At 36.5% G+C, this 13968-nt stretch overlaps 1 protein-coding gene across 1 annotated transcript in view; it reads right to left on the bottom strand.

Annotated features, from left to right (window-relative positions):
- Nucleotides 1-13968, bottom strand: part of PCLO (piccolo presynaptic cytomatrix protein) — a 352993-nt gene that overhangs the window by 85142 nt on the left and 253883 nt on the right. The window lies entirely within an intron of this gene.

The raw sequence follows: 13968 nt of genomic DNA on the forward strand, positions 1-13968 counted from the left end.
CTGTTTTATGTTACTGTCCCATTAGCTACAATTTACCTGTTGAAAAAAGACAGCAGATTAATTCCTTTCTGATTCAAACTATACATGCACTCTCCACAGCCTCGGTTGCATGACATTGAAAAACTTTTGCAATATCAAAAACATGCACGCCTACCAACACAGCAAGAAAACAAATCATCTTATATATCAGACATGTCCTGGCCAGCCATGGTCTTGGAAGATAACTGTTCCCTACAGTGGCACATTGCTGGTAAGAAGCTGAACCTTGGAGAGGAACTAAATTTGTGAATGTGATTTTGTAATTCAAATCCATTTTCTCCACTTTGTCAGTTAGGAAAATGCAAGATGAAAGCAGTTGCGTTAACTGATTTTAAATGAAAAATGTACTTCCACATTTTAAATATCAGCCTGGAAATATTCAGGTTTAAATTTTTCTTCCATATCTTTTCTTATGAAAAAGTGACAAAACAGCTGAACATAATTCATTATGGTAGACAGGAACAGAACTATGATAACAGGCTGAAAAATACAGAATACTGGTCTAATACATTGTGTCTTCCAAGTGTCCAAGGACTGGGCCAGGAGATTTGGTATGGAACAAAACATCGCTATAAGGAAGTTTTATGCTCAGTATTGACAGAGTCTATAAATCATAGGCCTATAAATCATGTGAGGTGTATTCTGATAAGATAAGAAATCTTTTGGTTACAGTAAAATGCTTATGAAAAGCAAACTTCAGAATTGATATCTGGGAGTTATATCTCAGGTTCTGAGAAGTGCATTCATATTGTGATGTGGTTAGTCATAATGATGACTCCAAAGAGATTAACTTCTCACTAATGTACAAATGTCAAAAAATTCAAGCCTCAGGCTCTAGGAAAAGATATTGCTTAATGGGGCAAGATACTGAATTCTTAATAGTCCACTAAAAGCAATGTATTACAAAACACCTAAAAACACATTATCCACACAGCAAGGAAAACCACAAACACTTAGCTTGCTACCACTTACACAGATAAAACCAAGTCTTCACCTGGGTCATATTTTTATTTCAAAATCCTGTGCTGTTGTATGTAACAAATGGGAAAAATAATGAAGTGAGATGTGGAGACAAACTTATAGGAAAAAAATGATGCTAAATAAAATATAATGAGAATCATTTATGGAATAAAGCAGATGAAAGTATTTGACAATGAAAGAATATGAGAAATAAAGACTATAACTTTACATTACAATTTTTTCATAAGATTCTGTAAATTAGGGTTTGAAATATCAGATATTCTCAGAACTTCAGTCAGAAAGTATTAGTGATTTTGCTTGCAGCAGTTTACAGAAATACACACTGTGCAGAATGACTAAAAAGTGATGCTCAGAAGGCAGTGAAGCCAGCTGCTTACTGCCAAAATAGATTTGCCTTTTCCTAAAATTTAGCCCCTTTCATATACCAGCCATAATTCAAAACATGATCTTTCTTTCGCTTGTTAGAGCAGATCTGGTTTTAAGTTCAGTTCCTCTGGAATAAAGCAACAGTAATTATGAATAAAAGCATCTCCCCCTGATTTTCTGCCATACAAATATAACAGCATGCACTCTCTCTTTAGAAGGCTTCTAGAAAGGAAGTAACTGAAGTTATTTTTGTTTCCTTGTCAATGTGGGCCTTCATAATGCTATTGTGGCATAGGATGTTGAGTACAACAGTACAAACCACTTGAGTAAGACAAGAAAAACACCACTTCTATATATTGGCAATGAACAACAATAAAAGTGGGAAGTTTTAGATAGCTCAGATAGTGGTTAACATCCTTTTGTAGAAAAGAGCTTTGTTGACAAAACACATCCAGTACTGTCCTAGGTTTATCACATCTCCTTGCATGGCTTCAGGAGAAAATTTACCAAGGGAGCAGTAAGACTGTCATCAACAACTTAGTTAAATTTAAAAGACCAGCAGGTAGAGTCTGGCTGAGTACCACTGCAGCACTGGGATGTGGAATTCAAGTCTAATTTCCACTGGTGAGAGTTTGCCTGCTGAAACACAGCAGTCACTCACTTGGTCAGTAAGACCAAGCACACGTGAACAAAGCAGCAAAGAGAAAGGAATTGAATCTCAACAGTCTTGGCTCACACAGAGACCCATTTAAGCTGTCAGCATATAAGGAGTATTTTCTTTTTATTGACTGCCTTGTGGATTCATGAATGTTTAAAATCAAAGCAGTTTAAACATGACTTAATTGATCTGACTGATAGTCCTGAGGTCTAAGGAAAAGGTTTTAGGCAAGAAGCTGATTTTTCATTTCTTAAGGAGTAACTACTAAATACTTTCTGCTTAAAAAAATAATGTTACAAAGAGAACCTTAAGGGATGAATGTGAGTTTAATCAAGAAAAAAAAAGTACTGAGAAGCCACAGGAGACTGGTGAAAAAAAATGTTTTTTCCCAAAAAGCCACTCACATTCTGTAGCTGGTCTTCGGTATTCAGGACATTTTATCCACATTTCCACAACTTTGTATGCTTCAAGTCAACACTTTAGAAGACAAAACCAAAATCCCTGCCTACCAAGGAAGAACATGTAATAGCTCTGATATTCAAATCTATATTTTTTTTTCTAGCTTCTTTTTTTCCCCTTAGTTTTGCTGGGACAAGTACATCCTGGATGGTGAGCAATGACTTATTTTTAGCAATATCAGCTCCCACAGTCAGTAGATCAGCTTTGTACATCAAGGCCTCCCCCCTGCTCCACTAAATGTGCTGACATACATGATTTGCTCTACTTTATGGTGACATTTAGAACCTGGTATCAGAATAATTTTATAATTTTCCACTGATTACAAAGCGATTATTCCAGAAAGGGAACATTATGCATTTGCAACTGCCATGTAAATATTGGCATTTAGCTAGATTAATACCATCCTTTCCCTTAAAAAATATGTTAGTCCTATTGCACCGAAAGAGAGAAAGAAGCCTATGTTTATATGAAGTTTATATGTACTTCCATATGGATATTACTGGCCACAGTTGGAGTTATTATCAAAATCAAGTGTACTTTTCCTGTGACACAGTATAGTCCACATTTCACCAAAAGCCTCACAGGAAGGAGAGGGGGGAATTTTGTAGTATTGTATTATATCACTACACTTAACACATGCACACATGCATCTTAATGCTGTTCAAGATTGCCAGGCTCTTTTTTTGCAACTAGTAAAGTGTAAACTGTTATTATTATGGTTAAGGCATGTGTAGGCCTGCTATCTTTTAAAAAATAACAATATAACCTGAAACTCTGCAGAACTGATTTCCCCTTTTGACATTTTGACTAGCCATTTAACAGCTTGTGAAATAGAAGCCAAGTACTGGTGAAACTTGAAATCTGCTTTTAACAGCGGGGAGTCTGGGACTATTAAGAAGTAACTTCTACCAGCTTGCAGATGAAAGCGATTGAAGGAATTAGCTGGGGAGCATTCAGCATGTTTTGTTGATCCTAGAAGACCTGTGAAATTTGGGGAAAGGGAATTTTTGGGTAGAATACTTTAATAATATGGAAAAAAAAAAAAAAGATTAGTTTGTATTCAAACCTAGGACCAGATTGAGCTTACAACGCCATACACAATTTCTCAGGAGCTAAATAAACTTGTGTCCAAATGCAAGGAGGTGGTCTACTGGAACTTGCTTGGACTAATCACATGGGTTATACTGGTAATCTTCTGCTGATAATTTTTATTGCTTGTGCTAAATAACTAAGCCCTCTAATGGCTATTTAGATTTACTAACATCATATGTGGATCAGCTCTCAGAAAAAAGACGTTACATAGCAGCAAGGGCTATATTGGTTTTGCTACCTGTTCAGTCTTGTGAAATGTTTTATAACTGGCCAATCAAGAACTGCAAAATGCAATTCACTACTAATGTTCAACTGCCTGTATAAAATAAAGCACATTTTAATCTTAAATGTTTCCATATATTTACAAACAGTGCAAAATTGCAGATCATCCAGAGAGGTTCTTGTGTCTCTGTCCATGCAGGTGTTCAAAACCCAACAGGATACAGCCCCAGGCACACTGCTCTCACTGACCCTGCTTTGAAGAGGGTCATCTCTACATGTGCTTTCCAGACGCAGCTGTTTTGTGATTCAGTATAAAATAGTTACATTTTGAGTGAATGACTATGCTAATGTTTTAGGTCTGTATCAAAGGAAACAGAAATACACAATACTAGGGGAATTAGATCTACAGTGTGATGTCCATAAACAGTGTGCAGTTCCATGAATTAACTGCTATGGTCTAATGATGATAATAATGTTAATGAATAATTGTTCCTGATCTCTTTGAACTCTTGTACTTGAGTAGGTATGGACTCAAGCTATTCATGTGCTGGTTGGTTTTTTTATTTTTTTTTTCATAAAGAGGACAAATATTTAGCAACAATTAAAATGCCTGCAAGTATCAAACGATCAGAAAATAGTTCCATGGATATTGCTGCCATCCATGTGAGCCTAAGTGTCATAGCTTCTTTTATAATCCTGGTTTACATTCAGTCTTAAAGATTAGATATAATTGAATGCTGCATAATGGATCACAATATTTAGGAGAAACATAAGTAAAAACAAATATTCTTTGTTCTCCTGGTTTTTGGTACATGTGCTTTGATGTAGTTCCTTTGGGTAGGCTCTGTCCTCATTAAGTAATGACTAATTAAACTAATCAACTGTCATCCTAATTTAAACTAAACTGTAAGAAAGATCTGAGAGCTGATAAAGAGAACCATTTTATTACTGCCTCTTTTAGGAGTTGCAATAAATAAAAGATATCTAAGAGAAAGTGATAAACAAAAATATTACCAACTATGGTCTTGATCCAACAAATAACAAAACACCCTGAATTTTCAAAGTATTTCCTACCACTGAATTTGTAAAGCAATGTTGATACAGACCCCTTGACACTAAAATTGTTTGTTACCTTTAATGGTTAACAGTGAACACTAGATGATATAAATATGTCAAATGATATCGTTATGTCAAATGTACTAAACTACAAGCATTTCAGAGGTGGATCTCTTTAGTGCATACACAATCCACATGGCTAGTGGTGTACCCCCAGGTGCCTAAGAAGTGGTAGAACTCTTTGCTGTCTCACTAGAAGTTTGTAATTACTTCTAAAAAAACAGACTGTACATATATAAAAACTTGTATTTTTTCAATTTTTTTAGAGTCTCAGAGATGCTCTCCTCTTGTAATTTAAAAGATCTAGACATTAAAGTATTAGAATAGATCCTCTAGTTTTGATTACACTGTAGTTATACACACAGCTTGCTGTGGTTTATTCTCTGCTTCTTCATAGCCTGTATTATTTATTCTTATGCAAAATAAACCTGTCAGTTTCAGCTGCATTTCTCACTGGTCCAATGCTCACAGAGGAAAAGAAAATTGGACTTTGTAGGCTTGCAGCTTCAATCAGTAAAATGTGAATGTTGGTGGTGTTCTATTTCATAGAAGATTTAAAATTCAGAAACATTACTTTAAAATCCCAGAAAGTGCTATGAAAGTTAAATGTGCACTCAGAGCAAGAAGAAACAATACCAACTTTCAGTCTGACATTCAACACGAAATTACTTTATGGTCTGTGTTCTCCAGTTATTTTTCTTTTATTTCTAAACCTTTCTGGTGGTTAAAAAAAAAAAAGTTTATGAAAGACAATGTGTTAATGTATTTCCCTGTACTGCTGGGCATGAATCACACCAAAACTCATTACTTTTTGTAGACAACTTCTTCCATTCATCATTCACACCCAGGCTGAATATTTTCCATTATTACAATAATTATGATATAGACAATAGTTGCAGTTCTTAAAAATGGATATGTTGTTCATCAGGTCGAGATAATACAATAGACCTGCCTATGCTGCATGGCAGCTATGCTGCTACTGTGAAATGGCATTTATTAAAGTGCAGCCAGAGCAACTCAACATTGCATCTGGTGTGTGCTTGGCATTTACAGGCAGTTATATGCCACACATCTGACTGATACAGCTGCAACTAAATATCCCAATACTAAACACCTCTCCAATTTAGTCTGCCTTTTGTATATATATATATATATATATATGTATATTGGTGCATGACTCTGTAGCTCACGTTTCAATTTGAGCTATGCTTGGGCAACAAGTGATGAACTGGATATATTTATATGACCTAAATTGAAGCTCTTGGCAAGTTACATGAAGGTTAAAGTTACTGTTTACAAAAAAAAAAACAAACCAAAACACCCTATGATATAAAAGATAAATTTACAGTTTCCACCACTTTTATATCATTATATTACATTAGAGTTACAGATTCACTGAAGCTATAGAGCATAGTATATTTACTTGGTTTTCAGTAATGTCATATGAAGGATTAGAAAGATTTTGCCAGAGAGATGAGCTTCCTGTAGAGAGCTCCAATTTAGCTGAAAGTCTTAAACCTTTCATTATCAGGTTGTCTTCACAAAATAAATCCACTTTTAAAAGCAGTTTACTATTAATTCAGATTAAAAACAAGCAAACAAAAAAGCACAACAGCATGCAATTATATATATATGGTAGAATGAAAAAAGTTGTTCAATTTGAAAGTCACCTAAAGATTCACCTAAAGATCAGTAAACAATGAGGCTGCAGGAATTTCTTTTTGCTATCTCTTTCATGAGTATATAAATAAAAAACACTACTTTCATGGGATTTAATGTCAGGTATAAATTTAGAATACTATAACCCTTTTGCATTCTATATTTATCAACACTGTTATCTTCAGAATTCAGGAAGGATTTATTTTTCAATTTCCATTTTTGAGAAAAAGTTATTCTCATTTACACAAATGCAGTTCTCTTAGTCCAGCTTTTATCAGTTCCAACCGAGAATGGATTGATATTTGGATTTGAAAATTTCTTTGGGAGGGACAAGAGGGACATGTCATGAGATGCAAGACTAGTGTTCTTGTGGAAGTTACAGTGTCTGAAGAATCACTCTTTCTTTGCATAACTTAGTTTCTAGTCTCCTTAAGAGTATAAATTACTGCAGCAAACATGTCAAACAAAGTCTCTATAAAACACTGTTCATTGTCAAAACAATCAGACTTTAAGCACAACTCCTAATTTAGATTAAAAGAAAACTGACATAACTTCTTAGTGTTAAAATTTCTTTTGTACTTCCAAATAGCAAAAAGCCTTAATGCTCTGTCTTCTGCAGAGGATGAGTGAAATTACCTATCCTCATGCAGGAGGATGCCCACTGGCTGCTGCTGAGATACCCATAGCCTGATCTTGCTCAACAAGTTTAATCTCTGCCAAAATCAAGCCTAGCATAATGGATGCAAGACAGATCCAGACTCTACAACCCCATTAGTGCTAGTGTCTGTATGTCAATGAAGGACACCTCCTGTCTCTTCTCCATCACCTTTTTTTTTAATATCCCCCCCACTAATGAAAGAACAGAGGACAGGTTTAGATCAGTCTTCTTTATCAACAAAACAGCAAATGCATCTCACTCTGTGGTACCTTAGCTGCCACTCAAGTGGCAATAAAAACTGAGTCAAGGGAGAGAACCTCATCAAGACTAGGTCTCAGCTCTGTCAAGCAGAGCTAAATAATAGAAGCCTTAAGACTAGTATGGATGAAATACAAGTGGGAATTTATGTATGTAGGACTTCTATAAGGAATGGTGGAGGGTGGAAAAGAAGATTCATGACACATGAATTAGCAGGTCATCAAGATCCCAATGCATTTACATGTGGCTTTCCAAGAGACTTAGGTGAGGAAAGGGAAAGCAGCCCCAAAGGAGATAGGGCAGAGCCACACTTTAGCAAGACACTGACTAAAGCAAAGTGAAGCCATAAAGAGACAATGTCAGGAACACATAGAACAGAACTGAGGTCATAAGAGCTCTAGATAAGGAAAGAAATTTCAGAGAATAACTCAGCAACATTTTCCAGTGACTCACAGAAGTATGGACTAGAGAAACATCACAACCACCAAGAAAAGAGCACAGTCACCATCACCTTCTAAAGCTGTGCAAAAGGCACCTTACCTCTAAGACCGTTACATGGCTGCCCATTTAAGAACCCAGAGGAAGACTCAGTAGTTGGTATCTCTTGCTCTCTGGACATACCACTTGCATACACAAATCCTGGTGCTTAGGAGAACATGAGTTTGAGAGAATGGGTTTATTTAGAAAGTACAACAAAGAAAAGAAAGAAACAAAAGAAAAGTTACTCTGAGCCTGTTGCCTCTTCAGAGCCTCTTCAGTTGGGGGTGAAGTCCCTGAAAAGGCTCTGAATTTCTGTACCCTGCAGGATCTACCCTTTGCCTGATGAAGCTGTGGCTGGTCTCCAGCAGTGTCATCACTAAGGAACTAGACTCCAATTCAGAAAATAATGGAATTACTGGGATAATTTAAACACTGAAAGTATGCAAACTAAGCAAACTTAGTTTGGCAGCAAAGGCCACAGTTATGCACTGAATGGCAATGGTACTTAAGGTCACATACAAACAAGAACAGAAAGTTTTTGTGACTCACAGTAAGCAAACACCACCGCTTAAGTAAAAAGTCAAGCCTTCTTAATGAGCATGACTGAAGACCTCAAATAACACTTTGTCATATAGAATTGAGTGAGATCTTTCCTTGATGTGTTCTGTCAGATAATCAACCTCTCTACCCTGGGGTGATTTTACAGTTCTGAAACTATGTGAATACTCAAATATGAAGTAGAATTTACTCACTGTTATCTCATTTATGAGGGTCATGTATTTGTCATTTGAGGGTCTGAATTTGTGAGCATCAAGGAAACTGAATACAAACTGCTTGCCAGTGTTATGCAGTTCTGGTCTCCTGTATGTATCTATTTTTCAGCTGCATATATAATTGTCCTTTTAAAAAAAGTTTGGGGAAATTATGTTATTCATAATGTAAGTAGGTAGGGTAAATCCATGATATTATCTTGGAACCAACATGTTCATGTTCTAATTCAAGCAGAGATAAATTTTCCAGTCACATAGTGAGTTTCCATATAGACAGATTCATTCTAATGAAGTTACTTAAAAACTAATTTAAAAAACTTGGAATTATTTTAGCTGGAAAAAATAAGTAATTCTTTATATTTTCTTTAAAAACAAAAAAAACCAACCCTTTTTAGTTTCAAAAGGACTTTTCACTCCTATTATTTTTAATTGGTTTAATATTAAATTTGAAACTGAAGCAGTTTTATCGCCCACTTTTTCAAGAAGAAAAGTTTATTTCATAAGAAATCCAACTTCTGTTTTTATCCCAAGATAGGTACAGGGCATAGCCATGCCAAAATATGACAGTGATACAGAGTTTGCTACATTTTTTTTTTCCCTCAATAAAAGTTATTTTAGGGGGTATTTTTTCCTTGTTTCTCACATTTTCCATCATGGAACATCATGGAGCATGTTTATTTTGTTATTTGCTGGTTTCCACTAGCAATAATGTGAGCCACAGGTGAAAATGCATAAAATTATCTCTTATTTTAATTTGTCATCACATTTTTAGCATATTTAGAACAGCAAAGAAAATACTTGGATAGCAGTATGTATGTCTGCAGGGAAGAACTGTCATGCACACATATAAAAAAGGGAAACCTTTTGGTTTTACCTTGTTTTGGGCTTAGAGTCAATGTGCCAATTTTTATCTGTTAAGCATCGTGCCTCGCAGCCTCAGCAGCTGTCTAGGAATTTTGAGTAGTTAACGAATGAAGAGACTCAGGCTTCTCTTAGGATGGTTCATCTCAACTGACACCTATTTGAAATGAGATGAATCATGTCCCTTCAAGCACCTTTCTTTCACTTCTGGTTAGAAAAGGACCCCATAACATAAGCTTAGGTAAGATATTTACTTTTCAGACAACTAAAAATATGTGCATCCACTTCTTCACTTGTCACCTAAAATTATAAATCTGTCTTAGAAACAGAAATGGACTTTTTGTCCTCAATTTAGCAAACTGGCAGCTGTACCTTACCAACAATGAGAGAAATAAACTGAAAGATAGTGTACCTCAAGTGAAGTGAATTAATGGGGGATCATCACAGACTGGATTGCAGTTCTGCTTCAGCCAGCCAGGTGACCACAACAGTCAAGCCAATTAGCCTCTTTGTGCCTCAGTTTCTTTATGTGTTAAAAAGGAATGGTGGAATGATAATGGTATAGTACATTAACTATGAGATTTGCAAGTGACAAGCATTTTTAGTAAAGAAAAATTTTATGATTATTCAACTTTAAAAAGTACAGTTTATATACCTGCTAGACAAATGTGAGTTACTAAATGTTACCAGTTGGAAACGCCTGGCATTGCAACAGCAAAGTTGAAAAACTTCAGGATTTCTGTTTCCAATAAATATTTGGTTTTCAAAGTTCAGCAATAAGATTAGGCAACCCCCATTTTTAGGAACATCTGCCGAGTGACATTAATGGTAGCTCAATTTCACTGCTGGGTTGAGAGCAATTAGGTTCCCCCATATGATGCTAAGCCTGCCCGAAGCAGTGTTTCCAGTTCCCAAAGTAGCCTCTCCTGGGAGCTCAAGCACTACTCACTGTCTGGACACAACCTGAGCTAGGAGCTATGAATCCAAAAAATATGGCAGGTTTAAATGTGGTTTGTGAGTAGCTTTTATGAGTAGAGTCAGAAACAGCTAATCACACTGAGATGGAAACTTGTGCCTGGTCATATTGAAGAGTACGGTTCAACCTGATGTACTACTGCTTTTGGCTGAGATACAGCCACTCCCATCTCACTTCAGGGGAGCGAATGAGTGACTGTGTGGAGCTTAGCTGCCTACCAGGGTTAAAACACACTTCCAAGTCTGCAGCATGAATAAGAGAAAAGGGAGCAAACCTCAGTAACAATTGCCATATATCCCAGTAAGAACAGTCCATGATATGAAACTAAATTTGCCTAAAAAAATCAACAATGACAAAATTTAATTTTAAATTAAATAATTTAAATAATTAATACTCTTCTCACTACCTTAGAATGCAATGCTGCTGTTTGTACATCTCCAATACATTTAGAACTGCCACACAAAGTTATTTATTAACATCTCTGTATACAAATTTGATCTGCAGTACTTGATCAAGGAAGTAGCATTATTCTCACAAATAGATCCATTGTAACAAATGTAGAATTTGTGCATGAAGAAAGAAATTGTCTTGAAAGAAATAAATGATGCAGGATTGGGCCCCTGGTTATGTCAGGTTCACTAAAAGAAATTTGAATGCATAGTTACTGCAGCTATACTGTATATTCAAGATGTGATGGTGATTTATCTGGCAACTGCATACCTAATCAACTCAATAAGATGTTAAAACCAGACCCTATTGCTTTTACTGTAACTGTTACTTATATTGCAATAAGCTTTTGGAACTCAAGTCATAGCTTAAGAACTCAACATGAGAAACAGCATACTGGCAGTAATAGAAAAAGCAGTCTGTGAAGACCAAGAAATAATTAACTCTGTGCCAGACACGGTAAGACAGAAGCTACAGGGAAAGACCAAAGTAATAAAACAGTAACACAGATGCATCCCTGTTTCTTCCATGCTATCTACTGATGTTGAATTCTGAGTCAAAAGACATGCTTACAATGAAGGTTCCCGAAAACAAGAAGTCTTGGAAAGAAGAAGCAGGTCTGGAAAGAAGGTGAAAATCCTGGCTAGAGGAGAGATGTGGAAAGGGGAAGACCCTGGAGATCCAGATGGATAGAAATAAGTGCCAGGGGCCCCAAGGGACCTTGGCAGGAGATGCCTGAGAAAGGCACCAGTGAGCAGTGGCACAGCTGGAGCCAATACAACTTCCTGCCCAACTAGCCCAGGCAGTTGGCACTGGAAGGGAAAGTGGGACCGCCTGAACTTGGTGCTGGACCAGGAATGAGCAAGCATGTGAATAAGGTTGGGCAAGGATACTGCTCTGCTTTAGTATTAAAATCCCCTCTCTATCTATGTCTGCTACAGTCAGGTGTTTGTGGTCTCACATACAGTGATGGGCAACTAAGGACAAACCAGCCAGAACAACCGATCCCATTACGTTTATTGCCTGCTGGCTTTAACAATCCAATTAATTAATTAATTTCAAACCCTTTAATATAAGGGCAAATTCAAGCTAGCTTTGGCAGACATACTGATTAGTAGCAGCTTCTATTTGTTCTCATTATCTACACAAAATGAAATGATCTCTTACCAGCCAGTACCTGTATACTTATGTGTTTCTTATAATAGCTATTAACATACTGAATTCACCATACAAGCATCAGAAAGACAAACATAACAAGTGTGTGATACCACATTCTTTTATGGATAGCTATAGCTCTAGAAATATTACCCATGCCCCTTCAGGGAAAGCAGTTTCCTCAGGGGAGAGGCTGCTGTTACTCCAAGGATGACAGCAGCCACAAGAAGGCCCTGCTTGCAGCTGATGGCAAGAAAAGGAGGACAGGGTGGTAGTTGCAAAGCTCATTTTCAAGTCTCCTGAAGCACTTCAGAGCTTTTCGGCTGAAGTAATGGAGTAAATCAAAATTCACAGGGAATAATACAGCATAGAAGATCTGGTTTATGACTTCTTTTGTCAAAAGATGGGAGTTGGGCTTGATGAAACTGTGGCTCAGTAGGGTCAGGGAAGGTGCTGGAAGGATGTGTCCTCAGCCTGACTGCTGTGTGTCAATGGTGCTGTGCAAACAAACATCCTTCTTTTTCTGCTGCTGCACAGCAATCAATGATTGCTGCCTGTGAAGGCAACCTCTTGCTCTGTAACAACAGTAGTAAGCCTGTCTATTTTGTTGCTGTCACAGTCATACTTAGCAACTGCACACTAGCCCTACAACAACCTCTGCCACTATTTCTTAAAGCTCACGTGTCTTAACTATGCATCAAAACCACATTTAAAGACTGCTTAACAGTTATTGAATAATCAGCACTGCGTCCTCACTTTAGCTTCACTGCGTATAACAATGGTCTATTCTCCTTCAAAAACATGCTCCAAGTGAGATATCGAGCATTATTTTTATACTGTTAAATGTAAGGGTTAAACTGACATTTCAACACTGTATACTCAAGCTCAAATGTGTATTATAAGTCAACAGGGACAAAGGAGTTGGATCATTTCACTATGTAATCTTTTAAGAGTGTTTTCACCAAAGCTATTGTACAACCCAGGACTGATGGGTTAAAATTACAAGTGTCAAACAATGTAAGAGAGGAAAACAATTGCCTCTGCTTCTTTACATCAAACCTCTAAATAGTCTTTTCCAGACAAAAGGGGGTAAAACAGGTGTTGTATTTAACAGAATAAAAATAAAATATATTCTTCCTTCTAGAGAAAAGTTAAGCAAAAGCACCCTCTCCTCTAAACTGATTACATCCATGAAATTCTGTGAATCAGTAATGTAAGTGGTGTAAATAAGGTAAAAATATACACAAGCAGTAAAAAATGGCAGCTGGAACATTAAATCCCACAAACATACTGAATACAGTTAAAAAGTAAATCATAAATGGTATCGTATGCTTTAGAGATGAAAGAGTTTGAGCAATTCTCCTTAGCTAAAAAGTATCCAAGGAATTGCTAAATTGCCTATCAACTCATTACCATTTCAAAGGCCTTTCTTTATCTTCACCAAAACAAATAACCATTTTTTCTAAAAGCAATGAGCCAGATTCATCTGGTTTGATTTTTCACAAACGATAACAAATATTGTCCTGATGGTATACAACAAAATTTAAAGAAAGTACTAAAAAGCCCAGTCATTTCCCCAGTTAATTCCGAAGTCTCAGAGGCAATAGAAATATAATTGCCAATTTTATTTCTTCTTTGCCAATTGCCTGGAGGCCTGCAGGACCACTTCTAATCATACTGTAAACCTCTCTCTTCACAGGCAAATGAAAAGAACTGAACCCCTAATGCATCCTGAAGACCTATAAATGAAAACTGGAGGAAGAAACTTGGT

This window comes from Melopsittacus undulatus, chromosome 5 (assembly GCF_012275295.1).
Source record: "Melopsittacus undulatus isolate bMelUnd1 chromosome 5, bMelUnd1.mat.Z, whole genome shotgun sequence".
Classification (NCBI taxonomy): domain Eukaryota; kingdom Metazoa; phylum Chordata; class Aves; order Psittaciformes; family Psittaculidae; genus Melopsittacus; species Melopsittacus undulatus.